Here is a 15,830-nt window from a genome sequence, read left to right as displayed (position 1 = left end):
CTAGCAGTACCGAGCGAGGTGGAGGCCAACCGTGTGGTGGAAATGCGCCATAAGACTAGCTGGTCCATTGTAAAGGTCAGTCCACCTTAAATGAGCAGTGGGTGATCAGCAGGTGAAAGGCAGGAAACGGGAACTTGGTCCTGAGGACATGTAACGATTATTAAACAAGAAATAGTCGAGTCAAGGGGTCAAAGAAATTAACATTTGTGATTATTAGCGAATCGGTTGCAGGTGGGTGAAATCAGGCTTAGAGAGTAACGTATTACATGTAACGGCATTAGGTCATCAGGATACAAAATAGGCAAATGTATTCCCTTTAGGGCTGCACGATATTGGAAAAAACTGACATTGCAATATTTTTTTCCTCTGCGATATATATTGCGATATGAAAAAATACAGGAATTGAAGAAAAGACAGTTTTTGTCCGCAAGCTATCCTTTCTTGAACTTTCATGCTATACAATTGGTCTTTTTTTAACGACATTTAACCGGATGAAGGTTCGGTTATCCTGCTGTGATCTGATCAAGAATGATTGTGATTGGTGGTTTGCTGTGCATGCAGAGCCTGCATGTCACTCACTCACTCGGGGGGGGGGGATATATCCAGTCTCTGATAGTGTTACGTTATTATGAGAGTGCTCTGTTTGATTCTGAAATTGTATATACATATATGTGTGTGTGTGTGTGTGTGTGTGTGTGTCCGCATCTGTAGCCTGTTATTGTCTCATTATACCGCACTGTGAATGAATTAAAAGTAAATATATAAGTCGTCATGAACACATCTGTCCATCAGACAGAGGGCTGCTGTGCCTCCTGTCATCATTAATGGACGTCTCTTTAAAATGACCGCTCAGAGGAGAGGAGTTCTCATTTCTCTAACCGCCTGCTGCTTCCCCTCCTCTCTCCTCGGCTCCCCTCCTCGGCTCCTCCGCTCGCATCTCCTGTGGGCGGGACTAAGTCTCGAGGATAGGAGTCGAGGAGGGGAGTCGAGGAGGGACATTTGATGACATGAGAAAGGGCCTATGGCTGCGTTTCACTTCGGTTAAATGGATTCCTTGCGTCCCTCACTTGCGTCGTTTCCCTGCGACTAGTCCCTCCCACCAGGGAAGCATGGAGAGACGCAAGGAAACCACGAGAAGCAGGGAAATGAGTTTTAAGAGCAATGGGACGTCGTTTCCTCCGGAGCGTCACGTGAAGCGACGTCCGTTTGTGATGACGCTGCACAGCTGATCGTCTGACAGCAGCTCTGTCCCCGTTATTTTCACAAACACCGCCGCCTCTGTTAGTACACATTTACTGACACAAACATTTGTATCATCTGTTGTAGACCCAAATAAATAAAATCAAATAAGAACTCATTCTCAAAAAAGATAAACGCCATTCTTAAAATGTATAAACGAACAATAGTTTGATTAATATTGATTAGAGTGCACAATAGAAATAACATAATTCAGAAGAAAAAGAGATATGTTATCTATCAAAACCCAGTTAGATTAACATTCATTGGATTGCACACTTACTTTGTTTGTGTGGATATGTAGCACATTTTAAATAGCACTTAATGACTGACTGAATGGAAATGACAATAAATGAAAATGTAAAACGAAAAAAGCGATCATGAAAATGTTTCCAATAAATGAATAAAATGATTTTTGACCACTTTGTTGTTCAGATATATCACATACTTGTAACTAAATGATACATTAATTGAAACAAAACACGGTATAAACTGAGGAGTGAGTCCCGTGAGTTTCATGTGTTTTCTTCACTCCGCTGGGAAACTGCTCTCATGTCAAGAAGCATCAGATCAGTGCATGCGCTGCATCGTCCAATCAGTGAGCGATACACAGTAAGGGGGCGGGGCGAGTGTCTGAGGATTTCATCGAAGGATGGTTTGGTGGTTCCTCGATTATAGCTCCTCTATTATCGCTCCTCGCTCCTCGCTGCTCGGTCCTCCGGCAAAAATAAGGCCATTTGGACGCTACTCAAGATGGCGCAGACAAATCAACTTCCGGTGAGACCGAGGAAGGAGGACCGAGGAAATGAAAATAGTCGACCTGAGAAGGACCCTGTGTATTTTTAAATTCTAGCGATCTCGAGCATGGTTTCTCCAAAATTACCTACCCCACCTTTAAGTACAGTGCTTGAGTAAATGTACTTAGTTACTTCCCACCTCTGATTATCTTCATTATTGATACTCAGGTGCTGAGGAGGCTTGGCTGTGTGACGGACGCACAGTTTGAGGATGTGTTCAACAAGGTGAGAACTTTTATTTTTATTTTTGATGTGCCTCAGGAGTAGAGGTGGAAGAAATACTCAGATGTTGTACTTGAGTAAAAGTAGAAGTACTCAGATCTTGTACTTGAGTAAAAGTAAAAGTACTCAAACTCATCACGACTTTTCCTGTTTAGATTTCACAGGAAGTGGACCTGCGAAGGCGTCTTAGTGTGACGTGTGCAGAGAGAGCTGCTGCTATAAAAGACACGTACCGGCCTCTGCATCCGCACGTCTACCACCTGCAGGTACATAACACCTCATCGTTATTAAAGGTCTCCTATCGTGCAAAATGCACTTTTTCATGTCTTTTATACATACATATTTGACCCCGGTGTGTCAGGAGACTCACAAAGTGAAAACCCTCTCTCGTTTCCACCGTACCTAAATCTCTAAAAACGAGCTAACAACGGAGCTGATCCAGATTTTCTGCCGTTATGACGTAATATCTGAAATGTGGGCGGGCTTTAGACCCACGGCCCTATCAGAGACTTCGCTATCAGACACAATGAGCGAAGTGTTTTGGACGTAATATGGTCTTTGTTTAGATTAGCAAGCATTGCCATCACTCAGAGCTAACCTGTACTGGAGACAGTATGTGTAAAGAAGCAGGAAATAAAAAGGAACTCACCTTGTGGTAAACCTGAGAGAGAAAAAGAGTTTGAGCTCCATACTGTTTCAGAAATAATCCTTGATGTGGTTTGGAACATGATATGGTGTTTAATCACAGCAGAATTTAGCTGAGTATTAAGCTACGGACCCAGAATCAGCACTTTAGTAACAGGGCTGAAATAGAGGGATTTGAGGCTAGAATGCATGATCTGTTTGGTATTTTGAGCAAAACACTTCATAGACATGTTTTTTATATATTTGTATATATCTGAGAGCTATAATATGTGCCTAAAAATTGCTTTTTTTCACGAAACTGTGTCTCAGGGCTTCTTAAAGGTAGGGTAGGTAAGTTTGAGAAACCGGCTCGAGATCGCTAGAATTTGAAAATACACAACCGGAGAAAATCTGCCACTTCCTTATAGAGCCCCTCCTCCAACACACACGAACGCGCACATGACCAATGAGGGCACGAGATAAGTTTGTGCACAGATGGAAGGCGATCCAGTTATTTTAGCCGGGCCGGCTAAAATGATTGGTCGTACTTTTTACTGTACCACGGCTTCCACAGATGACATTTTTTAATGGATTTGTTGTCAAAGCACTTCAGATATTCATTGCTATCGGGATGTTAAGAGCATTCCATGGAATATAACAAACAGTGTATCTCGAGCAGGTTTCTCAAACTTACCTACCCTACGTTTAACCTTTAACAAACTATGAATGTGTCATACCCACCTAACGGGAAGAAACTCAGCTAACTGACGATACGAACCATTTTTACCGAAACAAAACACAAGTCTCACAAGAAGCGTCTAAATGAGCCCTGAGTGATCGTGGCATGGGAAGCAAACCCAGACATCACACGACGTAGCTTTACGGAGCAAATACAGCAAATATGTCTTACCTTTTGCTGTTTCTGATCAAAAGTTGTGTTCAATGGCATTAAAACGAGAAAAACGCGGCTGAAGGTTAATCCAATGTGTCTGTGTCACTTTGAAATGATTACTGATAATCCATCACCATATTTATGTCAATAACGGAGTTTTCATATAGCTGCTATCATAGCTACCAGAGTGTATGACAGCTTCCGGTTTTGGGCATTCTGGCTACGCATCACTCATTCACCAATGGGTAATGTTTAGATGGATTTTAGGAACTTCCCCTTGATTCTATTGGCTCTAACGGTTCAAAAGAGATGTCAATCATCAAAATCGACCGAAGGGGGCCAGAGATATGGCAAATGCACCCAAATGACCCCAGAAGTGTTTTTTTTTTCTAAACCTCTCTATAAAGGTCAAATGTCACTTGTTTTGCATCAATCCTGATACAGGGTACTTAGTATATGTTATAGTTTGGATTCCTAAAGCTTTTAGTCTACTATCCCATCATTCAAGGGTGGTTTTCACTATAAGTAATGTTTTTTTTTGACGGATACTATAATTTACATGTTTTAATATGTTCAATCTGAATTTAAAATAAAACAATTCTATATTGATTCTGACTCTTCTAAATCCAACTCACAGGTGTATCATTGCTTTGAGAAAAAAGATTATTCATTTACCCCTTTTAGAAGTGAAGATAGTCATTTGTTCTGGGAATGTCATTTTCGAGCCTGAGACCTGAAAAACAGATTAACAGGTTAAGGCAGGGATTATTTGCAGCGAGTTCTCCTTAGCAACGGTCTGTTCTCCTTAGTAACGGTCTGCTAGCTAAAATTGACAACCTCTGGAAAGTCCAAAATGAACAATCAGAATCGAGTATACAACTCAGCATGTGTGCACACAGTAACACATCGCTGAAACACACCTGCAACCCCCCCCCCTCTCCTCAGGAGTCCTACCTCGCTCCAAAGTTCAAGCAGATAGTGGATTTCTGCCGAGTCAGCGCCGTCAGGGGGGGCCTCTCTGAGACTTGCTGCAGGAGGAGGCAGGTGAGAGGTTCACCTTTGACCTCTTCGTGAATAATGTGCACTTTTAATGTCAATTACAGTAGATTTCATTTTATTTGTTGGTTGACTGAAGATTACGCCATGTGCCATGCAAGTCCCGGTTATACAGGATATAAAAAAGTCCTGAAATACATTTTAAATATGTTACAAAGACAGTGAAATTAACAGTTAAACCAAATATGAAAAGGGCCCTATTATGTTTTTTAGGGTGTTCCCTTTCCTGTAGTGAGTTATAAACATTACAAAGACGTTGAAAGGTGAAGCTGACGCAACACAAATGAATAATTCCCATTTTTCTCTGTTGACTTTAAAGAGTATACATACTGTTATGCTTGCTATGTCTTAGTTCAAAATTATATTTAAAATATCATTTTATTAAAAAAATGTGGTTGAATCCCATGTGTACAGATACTATCACGTAAGGCCTGGTTATACAGGGCATACAAATGTCTTAAAATCCATTTTTAAATGTATTAAAAAAGCAAAAACATGGGAAGTATTAGCTCTCATACAAAAACATTTGTAAAAATGTTCCCTTTTAGGATGATGGAGTTGGTAAAATTGAAGTTGTTTTAATGACGATCTCAAATTAAAAGGATTCAGCAAACAGTATTTTTAAAGCAGGATATAAATAAAGGCGGATAACATTTTAATTACTTATTAAAGGAACAGAAACCCTCTTCTCTAGTGGCCTAATAATGAACAAAACTAAATACAAAACAGTCACCCCTGCACCTGTTTCCCCCCTTTATAACCATTGATTCCCATGTTTCTGTTGAAGCTGCCCGAGTTTATCGCTTCCCGGTGTTTGAGAGAAGCTTCTGTGAGCAGCTGGTGGAGGAGCTGGAGCACTTTGAGCAGTCCTCCGCCCCCAAAGGAAGACCCAACACCATGAACCACTACGGGGTAATTCTACCTCCAAAACACTATTTATTCACTGCACATTCACATTTAATACTTATGGTGCCATGACATTTTGATCTTTGACCTCCTGTAGTCCCTCAGTCAGGAAATATGTGAAGCTCGATGAAATATCAGAGGTTTCGTGCGAGGACTTTTATATAAATATAAGGGTCATGACAGGAACACTACATGTGAATAGGGTCAAATATTTAACTAATAGATATCACTATAAAACTTTCTCACTTTTTGTATTACAACTTTTATGAAATATTATGTTTATATGTGTAAATTAGGCATTTTCTTATCAAATATGTTTTATTTACGGAGTATTCCAGAACAGAATTGTGAACATTTGGTAAATCCATGTTAAAAAGTATTGTTTTATTTTGTTTGCATATTCAAATCAAGTTTTTACAAGTTTTCTGACGTTTCATGTCTAAATATGCAAATGAGGCTTCATGTGATCCTAACTGTTGGTGAATTCAGGAGAAATCTACAGACCCAAACAGACAAAGTTAGTCAAATAAACTCCTGCGTTTTAGCTGCTTTCTTACCTCTAGTCTGAAAGTGTGTTATTCATGAATGTCCTCCAGATCCTGCTGAATGAACTGGGCTTCGACGAGGGCTTCATCACGCCGCTCCGCCAGCGTTACCTGCAGCCGCTCACCTCCCTGCTCTACCCCGACTGTGGGGGGGGCAGCCTGGACAGCCACAAGGCCTTCGTGGTGAAATACGACATGGACGAAGACCGGGACCTGAGCTACCACTACGACAACGCAGAGGTCACGCTGAACGTTTCCCTCGGAAAGGACTTCACAGAGGGAAACCTTTATTTTGGGGATATGAGACAGGTGAATATATATACTTGTAATACTACCCACACCTACACCCTCGGGTTATACTCAGGGTTTCCTTAAAAGGCATCTTAAAATGAGGCCTTAATTGGTATAATTAGTCATGAAAAATGGTAAGACATGAGAATTGGCATTACAATTTTGACGTTGCAGAGTAGAATTTCAAAAATGATTGGTAACGTGTTTTGAAATCACCTTTGGCATCGTACCTTAAAGTGACACAGACTTTAAGAAAACATTGAATGTTTTGAATGCCTTGTGCCAATATAGTATCTAACAGCATGTGCATTTGCTAAATTTGTCTTTCAAAAATAAACTATGTAGTAGATTTAAGTGCTAATTCACATTCTGGGTTTTAAAACTCCAGGACCATTTTTTGTTTTAACTCTGTCCCAAAAATAATAGAAGCAAAAGTCAGTGTAAACCTTCAAATATTAAAATCCTTTAACCTTCACTTAACCTAATATCTACTTCATATGCTGTGTTTTAATTTTGTTTACCATTGCCCAATTGTATTATATCCATTGTAAACAAATGATGTGTAGGACAGTGACATTTCTGCTATGAGTATTTTTATATAACAGACAGGAAATAAACACTAAAGGGAACAGTAGAAGAAGACAGACAGGAAGTTAACACTTAAGGGAACAGCAGAAGACAGACCGGAAGTAAACACTAACAGGAACAGTAGGAGAAGGTAAACAGGAAGTAAACACTAAAGGGAACACAGTTTGGGCTCTGTAGTGTTTAAGGACTGGTTAGTGGGACAGAAACTGGGAACAGTGGTATTTGGGAACATTACTCTTCACCACTGATGATGTTTTTGGTTGCGCTTCCACTTGGCCTAGTTCCGGCCCGGGGCTACTTTTTCACCTCTTTTCTGGCCCGACAAAATCGTGGTTCTATCGGGGCCAACAAACAGGGCTGAGTCGGGCTGAGTTTGCTAAACTAGAGAGAGAATCGCTGGCAAGGGGGCTACAACAAGATGAACATATTTGACCGTGATTTAATTGTAATACACGTTTCAAAATGATGCCGAAGTAACAACATACTGATACCGGTTAGTAAAAACCATGAATTAATGCTTTGACAAGTCTGCAGACAGACGGCAGGCGAAAAACCTTTTAAAATGCGTGTTTTCTAGATGGAGATTGGCTAAGCTAACGCAATATATGCTCCGACCGTCCACACTCACAACAACGGCCTATACAGACATAAATAAACCAGCGACTGTATTCGCCATGACAGACAGTCTGTGGTTTGTACTTGTTTAACTTTTGTCTAGTTTCTGAACAGATATGAGGAGCTGTGAGCTTGAGTGCTAACAGCTAACGGCTGTGTTGTTTTTCTGGGGTTCTCATTGAAGATGACGTCACGGCTCCGCCTACACTGCGTTACTATAGTAACTACCCCAGTTCCTAAACTGTAATGGAAGCGCAGCATGAAGGGAGCCGGCCCTAACAAGGCCTAGCAGTACCGAGCGAGGTGGAGGCCAACCGTGTGGTGGAAATGCGCCATAAGACTAGCTGGTCCATTGTAAAGGTCAGTCCACCTTAAATGAGCAGTGGGTGATCAGCAGGTGAAAGGCAGGAAACGGGAACTTGGTCCTGAGGACATGTAACGATTATTAAACAAGAAATAGTCGAGTCAAGGGGTCAAAGAAATTAACATTTGTGATTATTAGCGAATCGGTTGCAGGTGGGTGAAATCAGGCTTAGAGAGTAACGTATTACATGTAACGGCATTAGGTCATCAGGATACAAAATAGGCAAATGTATTCCCTTTAGGGCTGCACGATATTGGAAAAAACTGACATTGCAATATTTTTTTCCTCTGCGATATATATTGCGATATGAAAAAATACAGGAATTGAAGAAAAGACAGTTTTTGTCCGCAAGCTATCCTTTCTTGAACTTTCATGCTATACAATTGGTCTTTTTTTAACGACATTTAACCGGATGAAGGTTCGGTTATCCTGCTGTGATCTGATCAAGAATGATTGTGATTGGTGGTTTGCTGTGCATGCAGAGCCTGCATGTCACTCACTCACTCGGGGGGGGGGGATATATCCAGTCTCTGATAGTGTTACGTTATTATGAGAGTGCTCTGTTTGATTCTGAAATTGTATATACATATATGTGTGTGTGTGTGTGTGTGTGTGTGTCCGCATCTGTAGCCTGTTATTGTCTCATTATACCGCACTGTGAATGAATTAAAAGTAAATATATAAGTCGTCATGAACACATCTGTCCATCAGACAGAGGGCTGCTGTGCCTCCTGTCATCATTAATGGACGTCTCTTTAAAATGACCGCTCAGAGGAGAGGAGTTCTCATTTCTCTAACCGCCTGCTGCTTCCCCTCCTCTCTCCTCGGCTCCCCTCCTCGGCTCCTCCGCTCGCATCTCCTGTGGGCGGGACTAAGTCTCGAGGATAGGAGTCGAGGAGGGGAGTCGAGGAGGGACATTTGATGACATGAGAAAGGGCCTATGGCTGCGTTTCACTTCGGTTAAATGGATTCCTTGCGTCCCTCACTTGCGTCGTTTCCCTGCGACTAGTCCCTCCCACCAGGGAAGCATGGAGAGACGCAAGGAAACCACGAGAAGCAGGGAAATGAGTTTTAAGAGCAATGGGACGTCGTTTCCTCCGGAGCGTCACGTGAAGCGACGTCCGTTTGTGATGACGCTGCACAGCTGATCGTCTGACAGCAGCTCTGTCCCCGTTATTTTCACAAACACCGCCGCCTCTGTTAGTACACATTTACTGACACAAACATTTGTATCATCTGTTGTAGACCCAAATAAATAAAATCAAATAAGAACTCATTCTCAAAAAAGATAAACGCCATTCTTAAAATGTATAAACGAACAATAGTTTGATTAATATTGATTAGAGTGCACAATAGAAATAACATAATTCAGAAGAAAAAGAGATATGTTATCTATCAAAACCCAGTTAGATTAACATTCATTGGATTGCACACTTACTTTGTTTGTGTGGATATGTAGCACATTTTAAATAGCACTTAATGACTGACTGAATGGAAATGACAATAAATGAAAATGTAAAACGAAAAAAGCGATCATGAAAATGTTTCCAATAAATGAATAAAATGATTTTTGACCACTTTGTTGTTCAGATATATCACATACTTGTAACTAAATGATACATTAATTGAAACAAAACACGGTATAAACTGAGGAGTGAGTCCCGTGAGTTTCATGTGTTTTCTTCACTCCGCTGGGAAACTGCTCTCATGTCAAGAAGCATCAGATCAGTGCATGCGCTGCATCGTCCAATCAGTGAGCGATACACAGTAAGGGGGCGGGGCGAGTGTCTGAGGATTTCATCGAAGGATGGTTTGGTGGTTCCTCGATTATAGCTCCTCTATTATCGCTCCTCGCTCCTCGCTGCTCGGTCCTCCGGCAAAAATAAGGCCATTTGGACGCTACTCAAGATGGCGCAGACAAATCAACTTCCGGTGAGACCGAGGAAGGAGGACCGAGGAAATGAAAATAGTCGACCTGAGAAGGACCCTGTGTATTTTTAAATTCTAGCGATCTCGAGCATGGTTTCTCCAAAATTACCTACCCCACCTTTAAGTACAGTGCTTGAGTAAATGTACTTAGTTACTTCCCACCTCTGATTATCTTCATTATTGATACTCAGGTGCTGAGGAGGCTTGGCTGTGTGACGGACGCACAGTTTGAGGATGTGTTCAACAAGGTGAGAACTTTTATTTTTATTTTTGATGTGCCTCAGGAGTAGAGGTGGAAGAAATACTCAGATGTTGTACTTGAGTAAAAGTAGAAGTACTCAGATCTTGTACTTGAGTAAAAGTAAAAGTACTCAAACTCATCACGACTTTTCCTGTTTAGATTTCACAGGAAGTGGACCTGCGAAGGCGTCTTAGTGTGACGTGTGCAGAGAGAGCTGCTGCTATAAAAGACACGTACCGGCCTCTGCATCCGCACGTCTACCACCTGCAGGTACATAACACCTCATCGTTATTAAAGGTCTCCTATCGTGCAAAATGCACTTTTTCATGTCTTTTATACATACATATTTGACCCCGGTGTGTCAGGAGACTCACAAAGTGAAAACCCTCTCTCGTTTCCACCGTACCTAAATCTCTAAAAACGAGCTAACAACGGAGCTGATCCAGATTTTCTGCCGTTATGACGTAATATCTGAAATGTGGGCGGGCTTTAGACCCACGGCCCTATCAGAGACTTCGCTATCAGACACAATGAGCGAAGTGTTTTGGACGTAATATGGTCTTTGTTTAGATTAGCAAGCATTGCCATCACTCAGAGCTAACCTGTACTGGAGACAGTATGTGTAAAGAAGCAGGAAATAAAAAGGAACTCACCTTGTGGTAAACCTGAGAGAGAAAAAGAGTTTGAGCTCCATACTGTTTCAGAAATAATCCTTGATGTGGTTTGGAACATGATATGGTGTTTAATCACAGCAGAATTTAGCTGAGTATTAAGCTACGGACCCAGAATCAGCACTTTAGTAACAGGGCTGAAATAGAGGGATTTGAGGCTAGAATGCATGATCTGTTTGGTATTTTGAGCAAAACACTTCATAGACATGTTTTTTATATATTTGTATATATCTGAGAGCTATAATATGTGCCTAAAAATTGCTTTTTTTCACGAAACTGTGTCTCAGGGCTTCTTAAAGGTAGGGTAGGTAAGTTTGAGAAACCGGCTCGAGATCGCTAGAATTTGAAAATACACAACCGGAGAAAATCTGCCACTTCCTTATAGAGCCCCTCCTCCAACACACACGAACGCGCACATGACCAATGAGGGCACGAGATAAGTTTGTGCACAGATGGAAGGCGATCCAGTTATTTTAGCCGGGCCGGCTAAAATGATTGGTCGTACTTTTTACTGTACCACGGCTTCCACAGATGACATTTTTTAATGGATTTGTTGTCAAAGCACTTCAGATATTCATTGCTATCGGGATGTTAAGAGCATTCCATGGAATATAACAAACAGTGTATCTCGAGCAGGTTTCTCAAACTTACCTACCCTACGTTTAACCTTTAACAAACTATGAATGTGTCATACCCACCTAACGGGAAGAAACTCAGCTAACTGACGATACGAACCATTTTTACCGAAACAAAACACAAGTCTCACAAGAAGCGTCTAAATGAGCCCTGAGTGATCGTGGCATGGGAAGCAAACCCAGACATCACACGACGTAGCTTTACGGAGCAAATACAGCAAATATGTCTTACCTTTTGCTGTTTCTGATCAAAAGTTGTGTTCAATGGCATTAAAACGAGAAAAACGCGGCTGAAGGTTAATCCAATGTGTCTGTGTCACTTTGAAATGATTACTGATAATCCATCACCATATTTATGTCAATAACGGAGTTTTCATATAGCTGCTATCATAGCTACCAGAGTGTATGACAGCTTCCGGTTTTGGGCATTCTGGCTACGCATCACTCATTCACCAATGGGTAATGTTTAGATGGATTTTAGGAACTTCCCCTTGATTCTATTGGCTCTAACGGTTCAAAAGAGATGTCAATCATCAAAATCGACCGAAGGGGGCCAGAGATATGGCAAATGCACCCAAATGACCCCAGAAGTGTTTTTTTTTTCTAAACCTCTCTATAAAGGTCAAATGTCACTTGTTTTGCATCAATCCTGATACAGGGTACTTAGTATATGTTATAGTTTGGATTCCTAAAGCTTTTAGTCTACTATCCCATCATTCAAGGGTGGTTTTCACTATAAGTAATGTTTTTTTTTTGACGGATACTATAATTTACATGTTTTAATATGTTCAATCTGAATTTAAAATAAAACAATTCTATATTGATTCTGACTCTTCTAAATCCAACTCACAGGTGTATCATTGCTTTGAGAAAAAAGATTATTCATTTACCCCTTTTAGAAGTGAAGATAGTCATTTGTTCTGGGAATGTCATTTTCGAGCCTGAGACCTGAAAAACAGATTAACAGGTTAAGGCAGGGATTATTTGCAGCGAGTTCTCCTTAGCAACGGTCTGTTCTCCTTAGTAACGGTCTGCTAGCTAAAATTGACAACCTCTGGAAAGTCCAAAATGAACAATCAGAATCGAGTATACAACTCAGCATGTGTGCACACAGTAACACATCGCTGAAACACACCTGCAACCCCCCCCCCCTCTCCTCAGGAGTCCTACCTCGCTCCAAAGTTCAAGCAGATAGTGGATTTCTGCCGAGTCAGCGCCGTCAGGGGGGGCCTCTCTGAGACTTGCTGCAGGAGGAGGCAGGTGAGAGGTTCACCTTTGACCTCTTCGTGAATAATGTGCACTTTTAATGTCAATTACAGTAGATTTCATTTTATTTGTTGGTTGACTGAAGATTACGCCATGTGCCATGCAAGTCCCGGTTATACAGGATATAAAAAAGTCCTGAAATACATTTTAAATATGTTACAAAGACAGTGAAATTAACAGTTAAACCAAATATGAAAAGGGCCCTATTATGTTTTTTAGGGTGTTCCCTTTCCTGTAGTGAGTTATAAACATTACAAAGACGTTGAAAGGTGAAGCTGACGCAACACAAATGAATAATTCCCATTTTTCTCTGTTGACTTTAAAGAGTATACATACTGTTATGCTTGCTATGTCTTAGTTCAAAATTATATTTAAAATATCATTTTATTAAAAAAATGTGGTTGAATCCCATGTGTACAGATACTATCACGTAAGGCCTGGTTATACAGGGCATACAAATGTCTTAAAATCCATTTTTAAATGTATTAAAAAAGCAAAAACATGGGAAGTATTAGCTCTCATACAAAAACATTTGTAAAAATGTTCCCTTTTAGGATGATGGAGTTGGTAAAATTGAAGTTGTTTTAATGACGATCTCAAATTAAAAGGATTCAGCAAACAGTATTTTTAAAGCAGGATATAAATAAAGGCGGATAACATTTTAATTACTTATTAAAGGAACAGAAACCCTCTTCTCTAGTGGCCTAATAATGAACAAAACTAAATACAAAACAGTCACCCCTGCACCTGTTTCCCCCCTTTATAACCATTGATTCCCATGTTTCTGTTGAAGCTGCCCGAGTTTATCGCTTCCCGGTGTTTGAGAGAAGCTTCTGTGAGCAGCTGGTGGAGGAGCTGGAGCACTTTGAGCAGTCCTCCGCCCCCAAAGGAAGACCCAACACCATGAACCACTACGGGGTAATTCTACCTCCAAAACACTATTTATTCACTGCACATTCACATTTAATACTTATGGTGCCATGACATTTTGATCTTTGACCTCCTGTAGTCCCTCAGTCAGGAAATATGTGAAGCTCGATGAAATATCAGAGGTTTCGTGCGAGGACTTTTATATAAATATAAGGGTCATGACAGGAACACTACATGTGAATAGGGTCAAATATTTAACTAATAGATATCACTATAAAACTTTCTCACTTTTTGTATTACAACTTTTATGAAATATTATGTTTATATGTGTAAATTAGGCATTTTCTTATCAAATATGTTTTATTTACGGAGTATTCCAGAACAGAATTGTGAACATTTGGTAAATCCATGTTAAAAAGTATTGTTTTATTTTGTTTGCATATTCAAATCAAGTTTTTACAAGTTTTCTGACGTTTCATGTCTAAATATGCAAATGAGGCTTCATGTGATCCTAACTGTTGGTGAATTCAGGAGAAATCTACAGACCCAAACAGACAAAGTTAGTCAAATAAACTCCTGCGTTTTAGCTGCTTTCTTACCTCTAGTCTGAAAGTGTGTTATTCATGAATGTCCTCCAGATCCTGCTGAATGAACTGGGCTTCGACGAGGGCTTCATCACGCCGCTCCGCCAGCGTTACCTGCAGCCGCTCACCTCCCTGCTCTACCCCGACTGTGGGGGGGGCAGCCTGGACAGCCACAAGGCCTTCGTGGTGAAATACGACATGGACGAAGACCGGGACCTGAGCTACCACTACGACAACGCAGAGGTCACGCTGAACGTTTCCCTCGGAAAGGACTTCACAGAGGGAAACCTTTATTTTGGGGATATGAGACAGGTGAATATATATACTTGTAATACTACCCACACCTACACCCTCGGGTTATACTCAGGGTTTCCTTAAAAGGCATCTTAAAATGAGGCCTTAATTGGTATAATTAGTCATGAAAAATGGTAAGACATGAGAATTGGCATTACAATTTTGACGTTGCAGAGTAGAATTTCAAAAATGATTGGTAACGTGTTTTGAAATCACCTTTGGCATCGTACCTTAAAGTGACACAGACTTTAAGAAAACATTGAATGTTTTGAATGCCTTGTGCCAATATAGTATCTAACAGCATGTGCATTTGCTAAATTTGTCTTTCAAAAATAAACTATGTAGTAGATTTAAGTGCTAATTCACATTCTGGGTTTTAAAACTCCAGGACCATTTTTTGTTTTAACTCTGTCCCAAAAATAATAGAAGCAAAAGTCAGTGTAAACCTTCAAATATTAAAATCCTTTAACCTTCACTTAACCTAATATCTACTTCATATGCTGTGTTTTAATTTTGTTTACCATTGCCCAATTGTATTATATCCATTGTAAACAAATGATGTGTAGGACAGTGACATTTCTGCTATGAGTATTTTTATATAACAGACAGGAAATAAACACTAAAGGGAACAGTAGAAGAAGACAGACAGGAAGTTAACACTTAAGGGAACAGCAGAAGACAGACCGGAAGTAAACACTAACAGGAACAGTAGGAGAAGGTAAACAGGAAGTAAACACTAAAGGGAACACAGTTTGGGCTCTGTAGTGTTTAAGGACTGGTTAGTGGGACAGAAACTGGGAACAGTGGTATTTGGGAACATTACTCTTCACCACTGATGATGTTTTTGGTTGCGCTTCCACTTGGCCTAGTTCCGGCCCGGGGCTACTTTTTCACCTCTTTTCTGGCCCGACAAAATCGTGGTTCTATCGGGGCCAACAAACAGGGCTGAGTCGGGCTGAGTTTGCTAAACTAGAGAGAGAATCGCTGGCAAGGGGGCTACAACAAGATGAACATATTTGACCGTGATTTAATTGTAATACACGTTTCAAAATGATGCCGAAGTAACAACATACTGATACCGGTTAGTAAAAACCATGAATTAATGCTTTGACAAGTCTGCAGACAGACGGCAGGCGAAAAACCTTTTAAAATGCGTGTTTTCTAGATGGAGATTGGCTAAGCTAACGCAATATATGCTCCGACC

General features: G+C 40.6%; 2 pseudogenes; both read left to right on the top strand.

Annotated features, from left to right (window-relative positions):
• The first annotated feature begins 491 nt into the window (after window positions 1-491).
• Window positions 492-6,653, top strand: LOC117480945 (annotated as a pseudogene).
• Window positions 6,654-8,548: 1,895 nt separating this feature from the next.
• LOC117480944 lies at window positions 8,549-14,710 on the top strand (annotated as a pseudogene).
• The last annotated feature ends 1,120 nt before the right edge of the window (window positions 14,711-15,830 follow it).

This window comes from Trematomus bernacchii, unplaced genomic scaffold, assembly GCF_902827165.1.
Source record: "Trematomus bernacchii unplaced genomic scaffold, fTreBer1.1, whole genome shotgun sequence".
Classification (NCBI taxonomy): Eukaryota; Metazoa; Chordata; class Actinopteri; order Perciformes; family Nototheniidae; genus Trematomus; species Trematomus bernacchii.
The sequence above is the reverse complement of the archived record's forward strand: the minus strand, read 5'-3'. Positions and strand labels throughout refer to the sequence as shown.